Source organism: Trichosurus vulpecula, chromosome 2, assembly GCF_011100635.1.
Source record: "Trichosurus vulpecula isolate mTriVul1 chromosome 2, mTriVul1.pri, whole genome shotgun sequence".
Lineage (NCBI taxonomy): Eukaryota > Metazoa > Chordata > Mammalia > Diprotodontia > Phalangeridae > Trichosurus > Trichosurus vulpecula.
The window spans coordinates 71074218-71091105 of NC_050574.1; the positions used below are offsets into that span (position 1 = coordinate 71074218).

The 16888-nt window shown below is 41.4% G+C and overlaps 1 protein-coding gene across 2 annotated transcripts in view; it reads right to left on the reverse strand.

Moving 5' to 3' along the window:
- Window positions 1–16888, reverse strand: part of KPNA6 (karyopherin subunit alpha 6) — a 56820-nt gene that overhangs the window by 26034 nt on the left and 13898 nt on the right. The window contains exon 2 of one of the 2 annotated variants that reach the window (XM_036743423.1): window positions 14231–14288. The exons of the other annotated variant lie outside the window; for it this stretch is intronic. The gene's annotated coding sequence lies outside the window, so the exon portion shown is untranslated. The remainder of the gene's footprint in view (window positions 1–14230; window positions 14289–16888) is intronic. 2 annotated transcript variants of the gene reach the window in all.

The window sequence follows — 16888 nt, forward strand, 5'->3', positions numbered from 1 at the left end:
GGGAGGGCTGCATGGAGGAAGTGGAATAATTTGGGGTAGGAGGAGGAAGGCCATGCTAGGCACAATAGATTGGGTGTGGGAGTGTGAAGGGCGACAGAAAACAGAACGATTCAGCTGGAGGGCAGCATATTGGGGGCATAGAAACATGGGAAGACAGGTAAAGTAGAGCAGCGCCAAGGTGTAGAGGAGCCCTGAAGCTGCACTTTAATGTGGAGGCAAAAGGATCCACTCAAGAATTATGAGCTAATGTGCCATGCATAGGTCTCTATGCAACAGAAAAATGATCCTGGTCAACAGAATGCAGTCTTGATTGCATGTGGGACTTGGAAAGGTTTTTGTCATAGTTTAAGCAGGTGGTGAGGAAGACCTGGTTGTTTATCTAAAGTGTTGCTTGCTTCCTAGCCTGAAACCCGTAACTTCTAAACTGCCTTCTGGCTTAGCAAACAATGTTTAAACACCTTGGACCCTAGGCTTTTACGGGATGTTGATGTTCCAAATAGTATCGGGTGTTTCCTGGCTGTGATATCAATCCAAAGGAGGAAAAAGGCTCCTTGTGAAGGGAAAGGACCACGTGTATAGGAATTATGAGGTCAATGGACATGCCTCCCACCAAAACAAGTTAACAATAACCATACACATGGCACATGTTTGGTTTGTCCTGTTGTCATCCACTGTCATTCCACGTTCACGAATGACGGAACAGAAACCCAGATTTCATGAGCATGGAACTGAAATCACAAGACCTCACCCTCAGTCCCAGTTATGCTTGTCCTTGGACAAAGAGCCATCATAGTTTGGTTTTCCCATCTGCCCAATGGGCACAGTCTCCTACATGGACATTCCAACATTACTGTTGTCTATCTTCATTCGTGTTTTTCCTCTTACTTAGAATGCCCTCCTTTCTTCCTTTTGCCTATTTATCTTTCAAGGTCCAAATCAAATTCTGTCTTCCATGAATTGAGAATGACTGATGCCTCTACTAATGTGAATTAAAGCAACATTCAAGTTTTACTTCACACCTGGCTGGTATACTAAGTATACTGGTATACTGGTATATTAAGAGTATTATGTTCCATTAAAGTGCTGGGCCTGGAGTCAGGAAGGCCTGAGGTGAACTTGGGCAAGTCACTTCTGTCAGTTTCAGTTTCCTCAACTGTAAAATGGGGATAATAATCATGATAGCACCTGCCTCCCACTGCTTAGTGCAATGCCTGCCACATACAAAGGGCTAAGTGCTACTGCTGCTACTACTTCCACCACTACTACGGGTACAGTATTTAAAGAAGGACAATGATAAAAGATAGAGACTATCCAGAAGCATGGATCAGGATGACGAAGGGCCTTGAGTCCATATGAGAGAGGAACGAGTAGAAGGTCCTGGGGATGTCTAGCAGGAAAAGACTCGGTGGGGATATGATCACACAGGAGAGGGATCAGTCATGTTCTCCCTGGCTCCAAAGAACAAAACAAGGAGCAATGAAGGGTGGAGGGTAAGAGAAAGGCGCAGAGGCAGGTTTAGGCTTGGTCTGCCCTGAAAAGCTTCCTACAGTTAGAATTATACAAATGCAGACTGAATTGCCTGGAGGGAGTAGGTTCCCTTGAATTGGAAGTTTTCAAAGACTGGACTACTACTTGTAGCTATGCTTTAGAGGAGACTTCTAGTTTTACAGGTTGGACCAGAATGCCTTCCAGCTTTGGAGTCCTGCAATTCTATGGCTTTTATGGCAGTCTCAAGGCTCCAGGGATTTAAAAATGAACTTGTGAGATTAAAAATAGAAAGTGAAAAGACTGGGCAGATAGGAACGAAAGATATTTTGCCAATGGAGTACAATAACGTGAAGGACATCCAAAAGAGTTGCTAACACCCAATGAGGCTATGGTGGAGCAGAGGTGAAGACTGACTCTCCAGCAGGCTGGGCTGGGACCTCCCTGGGAAGACAGAACACTACCAAGTTCTTAGAATGTGTCAAACTCACAGCCACACTGGGCACAGTGCAAGTCAACCTAATATAAAAGAGAGGAAGCTTGGTGATATTCTCTGGACACTCCTAAATGACTAATGGTTATTCAGTACATACAGATGGGTAACAAAAGGCTGCCATATTGCCTACTGAGTTTCACTACCTGACAGTCGCTTTTTCATGACCGAGATCCAGATCTACCCAGGATGGCTGTTCCTCTGCTTGCCTTGGCACAGAGCTGACAAGGGGAGTTAGACGGGTGATTATATGACTATTTTCATCACCATGGCAACAGGGGGACTCTCACAAATACTGGCTTATGACTTCACTGGAGGATCCAGGAAGGGGAGTTATGATCACAAGGGAGGAATTCACACTGAAAACATCACTTAAATGAAAAACAATACCTCAAAACAAGGTCCAAAGGAAGAAACATTATCAGAAAGGCTCCTTTTAGATCTGTGTCTGTGCCTATGTCACCAGCCAAGGAGGCCTCCTTGATTCAGCTTGGTGGTAGAAATCCACTTTCTTCCACTATTCAGGTACCGCTATCTAGACCTTAAATGAGCTTCATCATTTCTCTAGACCTCAGTTTCTTTAGCTGTAAAATGGTGGGGGGAGGGGAAAATCATGCTCTCCAGCTAGCCTTTGTGGTCAGGGAAACGTAGTCTAGGCAGGTGGGTCTGGATTGGGCTGAGTGTTCCCCAAAGTAATTATTAATAGATGGTTATCAATTTGGAGGGAAGTTTCCATCAGAATGTTCCATTCCTATCTTGTGCTGTTTACCATCAATCAACAAGTATTTATCAAGCACTTACTATGTTCCAGGCACTAGGCTTAAGTGAGCTGGGGATTTAAAAGAGGCAAAACCTGTTCTTGCCCTCAAGAAGCCTATATTCTGATATAATTTAGATGGCACAATTTAGGTGGCACACTCAGCAAATCTGCAGACACAAACGTGGCAAAGAGAGGTAACATATTTAATGAAAAAGTCAGGATCCAAAAAAGATCCTGGACGGGTTTGAGCAATAGACCAAATATACTGAAATTATTCATTTTTGGGGGCTCAGCATATTATTTTTTTAAAGAATGTTTTTAAAAACCCACATTATTATCTTTTTTTTTTATTTTATTTTTTCCCAATCCTATGTAGATAATTTTTTTTTTTTTTTTGCTTTTTGGCAGGGCAGTTGGGGTTAAGTGACTTGCCCAAGGTCACACAGCTGGTATATGTGTCAAGTGTCTGAGGCTGGATTTGAACTCAGGTCCTCCTGACTCCAGGGCCAGTTCTCTACTCACTGCACCACCTAGCCACCCCTACACCACCTAGCCGCCCCCCCACATTATTATCTTAAAAAAAACCCCAAATAGCCCATTGTCTTCAAGGATCTTACATTAAAAAAAGAAAACAAAAAACTACCCAGATATTTTTTAAGTCATCATGTACACCTGGGCATGGAGTCAGCTAGACTCATCTTTCTGAATTCAAATCTGACCTCTGACACTTACTAGCTAGTTGTGTGACCCTGGGTATGTCACTTAACCCTGTATGTCTCAGTTTCCTCATCTATAAAATGAGCTGGAGAAGGAAATGGCAAAGCACTCCAGTATCTTTGCCAAGAAAACTCCAAATGGGGTCATTTGTCAGACACAACTGAAATGAATGACCAACAACAAACCAGGAGGGGAAGGTATATCCAGATAATTCATCTGAAAAAGATCTGAGAGTTTAGGGGACAGAAAACAGAGTATGAATCATCAGTATAAAATAGCAGCCTGATGAAAGATATCTTGGGCTACAGCAGAGTGTCCACAATAAGGGAGTGAGGAGTTTCCCTGTCTTTTTCCCTGGTCATATCACATTTGGAATATTACATTCAGTTCTGGGTACTCGTTTAAGAAAACAAATAATCCAGAAAGGACCCAGAGGATGACAACCAAAACAGGAAAGGGCTTCAAAACCATACCATGTGAGGGTTGGTTGAAGGAACCAGAGATGCTTCATTTGGAGAAGATGTTAGCCTTCTTTGATTAGCTGAAGGCATGGAAAAAGGATAGATTTATCCTGCCTAGTTCCATAGGACAGAACTAGCATCAACGGCAGGAGATTACAGTGAAATAGATTTTTGCATTGACATAAAGAAAAGCTTCCTAAAAATTAGAGTTTTCAAGAATGAAAGAGACTATTTTCAAAGGTAGCAGGGTGTTCTTTGACTAGAGAACTTTATCCAAATGCTGGGTAACTACTTGTCAGGTATGTTTTAGAGTAGGGCTTTTTATATTTTTTCCACTCATGACCCCCTTTTTGTGGTTAGGCAGTATCTGCTGGTTATGCCTGGCCTGAGGGCATGCATAGTGCAAAGTGTGCATGCTTTGTGTTCAGAACCAAGGCTGCAATGAAGTTGTGAGATGGGCAAAGTGCTGCCAGAAACACCTAGAATTCATTACGCGTTTGATCTTTAATTAATTCTTGGTTGTTGTGCATTCAGAAGCCTTTTACTGTTGCCAAATTTTTCACAACCCCGTATGGAGTTGCAACCTACAGTTCAAGAAGCACTGGCCTAGATCAACAGCTCTTTTTTTGCATCATGGACCCCTTTGGCAGTCTAGTGAGGGCTAAGAACCTCTTCTCAGTTACTGTGCTAGAGCACTGGGATACAAAAAAGAGGCAAAAGATAGTCCCTGCCTTCAAGGAGTTTACAATCTAATGAGAGAGACAACAGGCAAACAAATATGTATGATCAAGCGATATACAGGATAAATAGTGAAACAATTAAGAGAAATTAAAGAGTTTTTGGGAAAGGCTTCCAGTAGAAGGTGAGATTTTAGTTGGGACCTATTCTCAGAATAAGGTTTTAAAATGCACAAACACTTAGGACTATAAAAGAAATTAATTTTATTGAAATATAATTTAAAAATATTAAAAAGCAAACAAACAAAAACAAATTCATGGACCCCAGGTTAAAAATCCCTGCCCTAGACTGAATTCTATGAGGACAGGGATTCTATCATCTAAATTTTTTATATCCCTCCTGGTAAGGTCAGTACTCTATACTAACACTCATATGTTACATTCTACAGTGTTGAGCTTGGAATTTTGATTTTATACTTCATGTTGGTCTGGAACCTTTCTTTAAGAGGGATGACAGAAGTCCTCAGGCCATAATCATTTATTTAAAAAAATGAATCAGCAAGCATTTATTAAGCACCTCCTATTTGCCAGGCACAATGGTAAGAGCTAGAGACCCAAATACAAAAATAAAGCTGTCGCTGGCAACAAGGAGCACACTTTCTATCAGGGGTACCAAACTGTATCTATGTAAGTAGATACGCAATAAACATAATAGGGGCTGGGTGGCTGGGGGTTTACACTAAACAAGAAGGACCTTACAGAAGAGGAAGAGGAAGTGGTTGGCTTTTGAACTGAGCTCTGAAGGAAGTTAGGAATTCTAGGCAAGGAGAGGGTATGTTACAGATCTGGGAAAAGGCTGTGCAGAGGCACAGGTGTTTTAGATCTTAAGCATTCCAAGCACTGGTGAACAGGCTGACCAGATCTACACAGGGTCTCAAACCTGAGTCAGGGGCTCAGTCTATACACTAGGGCCGCCTTTTATAACTATTAGGTCTAAAAACACCCTTTAGCCTAAACTGTTTCTGGGAGGCAAATTCTCTTCATTTAGTGGGAAAGAGGTTTCCTCATGGAGTAACTGTTGAGCTTGGTGAGGGATGGCAGGAGAGAGGCTCTCAAGATCCCAAACATTTCTGAAAAAATTAGACTCCTGTACCACATGCTGGTACATGTGGAGCAAACAGGAATTAGAGTAAAGTCAGGCAGGCATCATTAGGATGGGAGCTCCTGGGGCGGAGGCATTCTTTCGTTCACTGTATTTACATCCCCAGTGTGTCTCTCACCTAGTGCCGACATTAATGAACTGTTCAAGCATTAATAAATCCTCGCTGAATGATTGAGGGTGTGGCCTTTACTTTGTCTTTGTATCCCTAGCAGAGGACCTGGCACCATAGAAACTTAATACATCCTTGTTGATTGTCCAAGAACACGTGACAATAAAATAGAATAGGACCAGCTTCCCTTCCATCACTGCATATGCAGGTCCAGCTTATTTTCAATCTATGTAAGGCACAATTAGCAAAGAAAATTTCCAGACTATGGGGTCAGGATGAGAGAATGGATCCAAAGTATATTCAAATCACATCAAACATGGGCTGCCTAGCAGTTTCTGCCTCCATTAGTGGTTCTTTGGTGAATTAATATGGTTGGCAACTGGGGCAGCTAGGGGGCACAGTGGACAGTCAAGCAGACAGTCGAGGACCTGAGTTCAAATCCAGCCTCAAGACATTTGACACTTAATAGATGTGTGACCCTGGGCAAGTCTCTCAACCCTGATTATCTTGCAAAAGAACAACAAACAAACAAACAAAACAAAAAACACGTGAGCAACCTAGCCAGGGTCTATGACTCAAACTAATTCCTCTAAAGCCAGTTTTGAACTATAGATATTTCTCCCCACCATAACCCATAATGAGGTGGGAATTGGAATCCCAAAGTAGAACTCTGGCCCATCAGGCTTGGGACTGACAATAGCTCCTCCACCTTACTTGTTAGGGAGCCTGGGTTCTCTCAGTCAATAGAAAGAGCATCTCATTTTGGGGACTGCTTCTGGTAGGGATTACAATAGTCCAGTAATGACGAAAGCACATTGGTCTGCAAATGAGGGGTGAATGACCTTAACAACCAGGCCTCCTCTAATAGGGAAGAAACTCAGTGGGATAAGCGAGTATACAATGGAACTTTTCAAAGTTCAGAAGAAACAAAACCTGACACTGAAATATAATACTTGGGTATCAAAAATCATTTTGAGAAGGGAGATGAGGTGAGGTTTGGGAGAAGAGAAACAGAAGTGTTCAAATGCTTTGCTGTCAAGTTGTAAAACTTTCTGAATAAGTTTTGAAGTTTCTATAGCATTAAAAAAAAAAAAACCAGCTCCATTTTCCTCACTAAGAAACTCAGTATGACTTTCCTTTCCTTTCTACTACTGGCTTACGTGAGCCCATCTTGTTTCCAACTTCAACAAAGCAAAATTCTTAGAAAGATAAGGTGGAGAGGGAAGATGGATGGATACAAAGCCCATTTCCAAGTCCCAGTGTTATCCATGACCCTCCTCCCTGCTATCAGCATATCCCAGTCCATCCATGTTCCAAAGATCCTCAATGTTGGAATTTAATATGGCCCTCAGGATTCAATAGTCCCCCTTTCTTTTAATGTAACTTTCTGTTTTCATGGGATTCAGCAAAACACTGGGAATTTTAGCCAAAGTCTGTTTAGGAAATAGACTCTTTTTCTTACATTTCTTCTCATAAACATATTATAGGGGCATATGAGACAGACTTTGTGGAGATTATCTTGCCACTGATGGGACCAAGATTCTTGGGGGAGGAGGGAAGAGAGGGATGGTAGTGGGGAGAAACACTACAGAATTTCAGAATTGAGATGATGATCTCTGAGTCTCTGAAGTTGCTTCCAGCTCCAGCTCAATTTTCTCATTTTATGAAGAAGAAACACCTATACCTAAAGAGGACAAAGCAAACTTGTTCAAGATTAGAAAGTTAGTGGGTGGCAGAAGTAGCATTAAAAGCCAGATGCTCTGACCCCAAATCTTGTGTTTTTGCCTCTGTACCAAGCTGTTTCTTATTTATATTACGGAGACCTCAGAAATCACCTAGTATTAGATTTTATGAGGCAGCTTGGCATAGTGTATAGAGAGCTAGTGTTGGAGCCAGGAAGACGTGAATTAAAATCTAGCTTCGGATACATACTAGCTATGTGACCCTGGGCCTCAGTGTCCTCATCTGTAAAATGAGGACAGTAATAGCACCAGCCTCCCAGGGCTGCTGTGAGGATCACAAAAGATAAACACATGTAATGCTCTTTTCAGACCTTAACGAACACTAGATAAATGCTAGCTATTCGGGAAGATTTCACAACGGGGATTATTCTTTCCTCTCAGCAACATCACCAACCTTCTGAATCTTAGCAGACTGTTTAGGAGTTGAACGGATCAAAACGTCACCTCTTGCTGACCACAGCCTTTGGTGGTGAGAGTCCCCAGAGGCCAGAGAGGCTACAGGCAGCTCTGTTACTCAGTTTCCATTCGGCTGCCTCCATCACACAACGTTTACATAAAGACGGATGGTGCCCATGAGTTAAAACTACTCCCTTACAACTGCCCTTGGAGGAGAGAGAGTAATGTATGTCTTATTACCACACCTACTTTATCAAGAAAGAGACCTAGCTAATTCAGAGTCTGAAACTTAGCTTCTGACTCCACATCCAGCACCCTAATCTAACAACTTTATTTTACAAAGAGGAAATCAATGAACAGAAGGAAGACATGGAAGGCTAGCTACCGACAGAAACAGGACTGCAACACAGGAGATTATTTCAATTGTGTTAAATGGTTCAAGTTATGGGGCAGCTAGGTGCTGCAGTGAGTACAGCACTGGCCCTGGAGTCAGGGGGACCTGAGTTCAAATGTGGCCTCAGACACCTGACACATGTACTAGCTGTGTGACCTTGGGCAAGTCACTTAACCCCAACTGCCCTGCCAAAAAACAAAAACAAAAAAAAATTTTAAAAAATGGTTCAAGTTATAACTATTGTCCTCATAAAGACAAGAAAGTTCAGGAGGACACTGACTAGGATTTACACTAGACCTAAAAGAACTGGAAGATGAGGATGTATCATAAGTGCTTTTTCTACATTAAATTGCAATATTTGCTGGGCAACAACGTGGATAAGAGAAAATGGATAAATATTTTCAGTGAATTTGTGAAGTGACAAGTCAGGTCAGCCTAAAACTAAATTAAGGAAAAGTAATTAGGATGTTGTTTCATCAATTTATTAAGTACTTACTATGTGTTAGTCACTGGAGATACAAAGACAAAAGTCAGACAGTCCAGGCTCTTATAAAGACTTTACATTCTACTGGGTATGGGGGATTATGTTCACAGATAAATAACAGACGTATAAAAAAGACACAGTTTTTGAGGGGGAGGGTGAGCAATAACAACCTAGGGAATAAGGGGAAGAAGGGAAGGAAATAAGCATTTATATAGCACCTACTATGTGCCAGGCACTATGCTAAGTACTTTTTACAAATACCTCATTTGATCTTCACAACAACCCTGAGTGGTAGGTGTTATTGTTATCCCCATTTTACAGCTGAGGAAACTGAGGCAAACAGAGGTTAAGTGACTTGCCCTGGGTCACAGAGCTAGCAGGTGTGGATTTGAACACAAGTTTTCCTGACCCTGACCCAAGTCTCTAAACACTGCAAGGCTAGCTGCCTTGCAACCAGGAAAAAGAATCAGGAAAAGCTTTCTGAATAAGATAATATTTAAGCTAAGCCTTGAAGGGAGCTAGGAGTTCCAAGGGCTGGATGTGAAGAGAAAAGAGGTATGAGGGGCAAAGCCAAGGCAAAGGCATGGAGGTGGGATATGGAATGTTGTGTATAAAGAATACTAAGTAATCCAGCTTGGTTGAAGGGCAAAATTCATGACGGGGATTACTAGCATTACCATGAGAATGCAACAGATGTTAACAAGACAAGTTGTACATAATTCCAGAATACTCATGATGAAACATGGTGCTCACCTCCAGATAGCGAGGTGATGACTCGGAGTGCAGATTAACACTTTCTGGACATGGCCAATGTGGGAATTTGTTTTGCTTAGACTATACCTTTTTGTAACAGATGTATAGATGGGTTTTTTTTTTCCTTGATGGGGATGGGGAATGAGAAGGCGGACTTCCCTTAACTGAAAAAAATTATTTAAAAAAATAAAGACAAAAACACAAGAGAAGTTAGCTTTTGTCAAAGAGGAGGCTGGGATAACTGAAAATACTGTACAATTTCCTAAATGCAATCTAGGAAATTATGATCAGAAAGGTGGGTGACTGACTATTAAATCAGAAGAGGAGGTAACCTAAGCCAGTAGGAGTCCACTCCTGGGACACACACATCCCCACACCCACACTCACACCCACACATCCCACAAAGATAAAGGTGAGAATGGAGAGGCCACCATCTTCACCACCACAAGGAGCACCTGAAGGGATGAGAATGTGAGGATTCACTCCAGAATAGCACACATTCTTCCTTCCTATGTTTTTTCTAGTCTGGATTATTAGCTAATCTCTGAAGAGGCTGTAGCACTCAATGAGATACTGGAGTGTTCCTGGGCTTGTTGGAAGTAGCACATGCCTACAAACAGGACCTGCTTATCCTGGTGAAGTACCTTACACCCAGAGGATCTTACTACCTTTAGGGAAGCTGGAAAGAAATTGAGAGATTTTGTCTAAACCACTAATTTTACACATGAGGAAACTGAAGTCCAAAGTGACTTAAATGACTTGTTCAAGGCCACATGGGTAGTAGAGCTGAGATTCTAACTCAGGTCCTCTGACTCCACATCCATGGCACCACTCAACTTATACACAGGATATGCTTCTAACACAAACACAATGTGGTACAAAAATTATAAAGCTTGAAAACAAAAATAATAAAAATAAAAGTATGTTGGCAGAGCCTGGGGAAACAGACAGTTGTACATTGCTGGGGACAATGTAAATTAAATTACTGCAGTCTTCAAGAGAGCAATCTGTTGTTACTCAACAAATATTATAAAAGTGACAAATACCCTTTGATTGAACTAACTCCAATATTAGATATATACTCTAAGGAATTTAAAAAGGAAAGATTTCTTAAAAGATGTTTATAGACATTATATGACAGCAAAAAATGCACATAATCTACATTAACAATAGTTGGGAAATTGATGGTTAACCCATGAAGAAATCTCTCCCTTCCTATGAAGCTCTTCATGGCCCAACTAAGCTGCCCCTCTCTCTATCAAGGATGCTGTGATCCCTTGTGAAAGGTGATTTCTCCTTTATTCAGTATAATGGAGAGAACCTGGAACCTGAAGTTGGAGCCCCTGCAATATAATCTGGTTCTGTTCCTGCTCCCTATACAGGTCACTTGGGACTGTCGGGTCTTCAGTTTCCTCATCCATAAAAGGAGCAGATTAGACTAGATGACCTCTAGCATTCTAGTTCTAATGAAGTCCTATGAAGATCTGGCTCCAGCCATATGATCCTGGACAAATCTCGTTTCATCTCTGAGCCTTAGTTTCTGCATCTGAAAAATGGGAATACCTGCAATACCTAGCACACAAAGTTGTGAAGAGAGTGCTTTATAATCATAAAGGACTTTAGAAAAGCAACCTATTTCCATCAAGGAAGCAATCATCTGAAGCAAGCTTGCCTGGCAGGGTACAAAACAGCTGCACTGAGGAGATAAGGAAACCAGCTTTCATTTTCCAGTTAATGACAGGATGATCTTCCAGAAGGGGAGGCTGGGCCAGGAGACTATAAACAGGAAACCAATCAGTCTCTTTAATTATGATCATCACCCAGGCAACAAGCTCAGCAGGTCCTTCTTGAAAAGGGAGGTTTTCTAATGAAATGCTACCACTTGGTGCACTCAACCCAGAAATGCCAAAGGTTTAAATCAAGGAGACTGATTGCTGAGTATATGTTGTAGATCTCTGAAGAGCAGGGAGGCTGAAGGTCTCATAACGATAAGCTAATGGCTATTCAATGGCACTAGGAAGAGAGATGGGAGAAACGAATGAAGAACTCCCTTTAATTGACAGATAGCTTAACATCTGGACTCTTCTCTCAAGAATGTTAAACATCCTCCCCAAGCTTTAAGTCACCTCTTTTCTGTCTGCCCCTCCTTTCCCTTTGTACATCCCCAGTAATTTTTAGGACTGTGTAAAGCTCAATCCTTGGGCAAACAGCTCAGTTATCAATAGAAAGCTGTTTGCTGAGACAGCGTTGCTATAAATTAGCTAATTAAATAACGACCTCACTATTACATAACAAAGTGACATGGTTCTAAGCTGGTTTGGAGACCTTGGCCCTAGTATGCAACCAACTCCAAACATGGAAATATTTATTGGGAAAAAGGGAATTGTAAGTGGATAGAACAGAGAGCAGGTTCTCTGGCTCATCGATTTGGTCCCTACTAAATGTGGGTGTCCCCCAAAGCACTGTTCTTGGCCCACTTTTGCTATATTTTCTCTTAGTGATTCAATCCATTCCCATAGTTTAATTATTGCCTCTCTGCAGATAACTCTCAATCTTCAGTCCATCACCTTGATGTCCTACCTTCAACTCAACCTGTCACTAGAGATGACAACACCTCTAGTTTTCCCCTACTGCCAAAGAAGACCATGCAAACTCCTGAGTCTAGCATTTGGGCCTCTCCTCTACCATTCCAGCCTTATCTCACATTCCTCCCCCTTCAAGTATTCCAGTCAGTTGCTCCCTTCATGAAGCACGTCATTTTTTTCCTCCCTGCATAGGACAAGCCATCCACCCCCTATGCCTAGCACTCTTGCCTCCCTCCTCTCTGCCTGTTGAAATCTTTTTCTTCAGTCAAAGCTTCACCCAAGTGTCACCTCCTTCACGGATCATCAATGGTCCAGGCTGAAGTGTTCTCTCCCTTCCCTCTATCTCATTTTGCCTTGAATTATCCTTACACGTATACATCACACTCCTCTCTCAGTAAGGTGTTTATAACCCAAGGTCAGGGATTGTATCATTTTTCAATTCTGTGTTCCCACTTAAGGCGGGACCTTATACATAAAAGGTGATTGGTAGATATTTGTTGAACAAAATAGGAAAAAACACTAGGTCCACGGCTTTACTAAGTCATGGATTTTTAAAAGGAAGCATATAAACCAAGCTCTTTAAGTCCGATTTAATGAGACTCTTAACAAATCACTGCCTTACTAGTGGCACTCAAAATTCAGTTTCTGGCATCCCTGGCAATCTACTCTCCATCGCTGTTTTTACTTGAGCATTAGTGGCACCTAATCCAGTTTGTAGCTACTGTATTTAAACAAGTGGACAATTAAAAGTTGTTATCAAATATTTATCCAAAGTTGGCAAAGCAAACCAAAGAGAGGTCTTTCCAGCTGCTAATTCCTTCACTAAGTAACCTCTATAGCTCATACCAAGGGTATATTTCATTTTTACTACAAGTCCTTTCTCAAAGACTTCTATTAGTCTACCATATAAGCGAACCATTTGAGCCTGTGTGAGTTTGTTGCCTGGATGCAGATGTTTCAAAGCCCCTAAAACCATGTTTGGCCTGCCCTAGTTTCTTTTTTTCAAAGAAGGGCACTGGACTAGAAAACCTAGAAAGTCCTTGACAGCTCTAAATCCAGAGTCCTTCCAATTCTCCTATGTTATTCCGCTTTTTCTGTGGTGACAGAACTACGTAGGGAAGGTACAACATCAACCTAACTGAAGACCACAGATAACAGGGTATCTGTATCTCAAGGAGTACCCACCCCTATCACTATAGTTCTCAAGATATATATCAAGGTGCTTTCTACTAACAGTCAACTAGTAGACACAATTAGCTCTTGGTGAAGGCATTTGCTAAAGGAGACCTGGATGAATCAATGAAGTCAAAGAGGTAGTGATTAAAAGAACAGCAACCTGAAAAAATGGGCACTCTAGGAGCATGCTCCAGAGAGCTGTTTTAGATTTGTGCCCAATATTTTTAATCAGTGACTTGGACAAAAGCATAGATGGAAGACTTATCCAGCCTTTAAGAGAGCAGTCAGTCAACAAACATTTACTAAGTTCCTACTCAGACTAGACCCTGTGCTAAGTGCTGAAGATACAAAGATAAACAATCCCTACCCTCTAAGGATCTTCCCATCACCAGTTGTTGAGACTTTTGTCCTGCCACTGGACTCTAATGACTCTGGAGGAGAGTGAGGCTGACCACTGTGTGCAGCTCTGCCTCACTTAAATCCAATTCACCTGCAAGTCAAGACATCACCCTGATGTCATTGGTCCTCTTTGAGAATGAAGGATGAACCACAACATTTTAAATGATTTGCCTTGGGTTGTATAGCCAGTAGGTACCAGAGACAGGATTTCAACTCAGGTCTTTACAGGTCAGCTGTCTCTTCATTATGTCAGAAGTCTACTACAAGTTTAAAAACACACTCCATGGGAACTGAGCTGTGTTATCTTTGTGTTCTCCAAAGTGCCTATTCTGAGGCTCCTCCAACACAGGGGGATTTCTTTAGAGCTGTAAGGGACCTTATGGATAATTTAGTCTAATCCCTTCATTAAAAAAGAACAAGAATGGAAGGTGACTTACCTAAGATCACACAACTTGTAATGAGCAGAGCCAGCACCAATTTAATGCAAGCATACTCCTTAAAAACCAGAACAGAAAATGGTTGGTGGAACCACTGGAACAAACAGATTTAGGAAGTACAACATTTAATACTGCAATAAAACTGTACTGGTATCAATGCTGGCTGAACCTTTAGAATAGTGTCTTTCAAAAGGATTTTAAAAAGGTGTAACGAGGGGCACCCAGGTGGCGCAGTGAGTAGAGCACCAACCCTGGAGTCAGGAGGACCTGAGTTCAAATCCAGCCTCAGATACTTTGACACATTTACCAGCTGTGTGACCTTGGGCAAGTCACTTAGCCCCAATTGTTTTGCCTTCCCCCCTCCAAAAACAAAACAAAAAAATGTGTAAGGATGAAAAATTACACAATTAACTATGTAAAAAATCCACTGTGAAATTTTATATTTCTTCTCATCTACATAAAGATGTTTTATTAATTTTAAATGATTATTGCTGCTTTCAACAAACATCTGCACTCTACTAGCCATCATCAGTTTGGTTGTGGAAAGATCCAAAAGAAAACCACAGTAGAGCATTTTTCTACTCTCCCATGCATGTGAAAGGCGGTATTTTTTGAAATTTCAGGTAACAGACCTGACAATTGTTTTCCTTCCATGAAGTTAAAATCTAGTTGCACAGCAGAGTAACTAAAGGCCCAATTCTTCTACTTGGTATAGAGTTAAACATTCTAAAAAGAGCCAGAAAATGATGTGCATGAGTATAGGCTATCTTCTGGTTTCATACTATCCAAATTTGGAGAGACAGGAGAGGGGTAAAATGTGGTCTATATTTAGACAAATTTGCACTTGGTTTGGAGTTTGGAGCAAACAGAAGCTTCAACAGAAACAATGGCTTGGAGATTCTTTCAAAGGCTAGAGATGATGATTCTGTATAGCAGCAGCTATTGATAGGAGCCCCAATACCTTCTTTCCAATCTCTTAGTTCCTTCCCTGCTGCCTACAAACAATGCTTTAACAAACAAACAAAGAACTTTAGCTAGATCCTCCATCCCTGCTAGCTGTCATCATATATCTCTCCTTCTTTTCTTAGCTAAACTCCTCGAAAAAGTCATTTTTACACTTAGTATGTCTTTACTTCCTTTTTCTTCCTCTCTTCTAAATCCTCTGGCTTCTGATCTCACAATTCAACTGAAACTGCATTTTCCAAAGTTATTAATGATCTAATTGGAAATCAAATGTTCTTTTTTCAGTTCCCATCCTTGACCTCTCAACAACATTTGACACTGCTCACTATTTTCACCTTAGTTTTTGTGATCCTGCAGTCTCTTGCTCTCCTCTTACTAGTCTGACAGCTCTTTTTCAGCCTCCCTTGCTAGACCTTCATACATGTCCTAAACACTAATAATGGGAGTGCTCCAAGATGCTGTCCTGGCCTTCTTCTCTTTTCTCTCTATAATCTCAGTTGATGACCTCATCAGTTCCCACAGATTCAAGTATCTCTATGCAGAGAATTCCTTGTTATTGTTCAGTTGTTTTCAGTCGTGTCTGACACTTTGTGATCCCTTTGGGGTTTTTGTTTTTTTTTGGGGGGGGGCAAAAATACTGGAGTGGTTTCCATTTCCTTCTCCAACTCATTTTACAGATGAAGAAACTGAGGCAAACAGAGTTAAGTGACTTGGCCAAGGTCACACAGCTTCGAAGGGTCTGAGGCCAGATTTGAATTCAGGAAGATGAGACTTCTGGACTCCAGGTGTGGCGCTCTATCCATCCACTGTGCCACCTAACTGCCCCCAAGATAATTCCTAGGATCTATATATCCGGTCCTAAATTTTCTATTGAGTTCCAGTCCTGCAATAGAAATTGCTTATTGGATATTTCAAACTGGGTGTCCAAAAACATCTGAAACACAACACATCTAAAACAGAATTCACCATCCTCTGCCCCCTCTGAAATTTGCCCTTCTTCGAACACCCCAATTACTGCGGTAGGCACTACCATCTTTCCACTCACCCAACTTTGCAAATTCAATGTAATCTTTGACTCTTCCTTCAATCTCATTCACCCTACATATTCCATCAATTGTCAAATCTTTTCATTTTTTTCCTCCACAACATCTCTATTTCTCCTCTCTACTCAGTCATTCCTCTCTAATTCAGTCGCTCATCATTTCTCACCTAGGCTATTGCAACAGCCTCCTAATTGTACTCCCTGCTTCGAGTCTCTCTCCATTCCTATCCCAACTTCAATGAAGTCCAAAATAATTTTCCTAAATAAAAGGTCTGACCATGTAACCCTCCCTCTACCCTTATATTTGATACACTCCAGTGTTTTCCTATTCTCCTCTTTTTTAAAGCTCTTCACAACCTGGCTTCTTCCTACCTTCTTACACACTACACTCCTCCATGTATTCTACTGGGCCATCCATACTAGCCTAATTGTTGGTACTTACAAGTGGCCTTCTGTCTCTCTGCTATTTGTACCAGCTGTCCTCCAAGCCTGGAAGGTACTACCTCCAGACCTTTTGTCTCTCAGAATCTCTGGCTTCCTTCTCAGACTCCTCAACTGCTACTGACTTTCCCTTGAAATCTAACTTCCATATATTGATTCTGTGTGTATGGTGTACATGTTTACTCATGTACATTTGTAAAGAATAATAATAA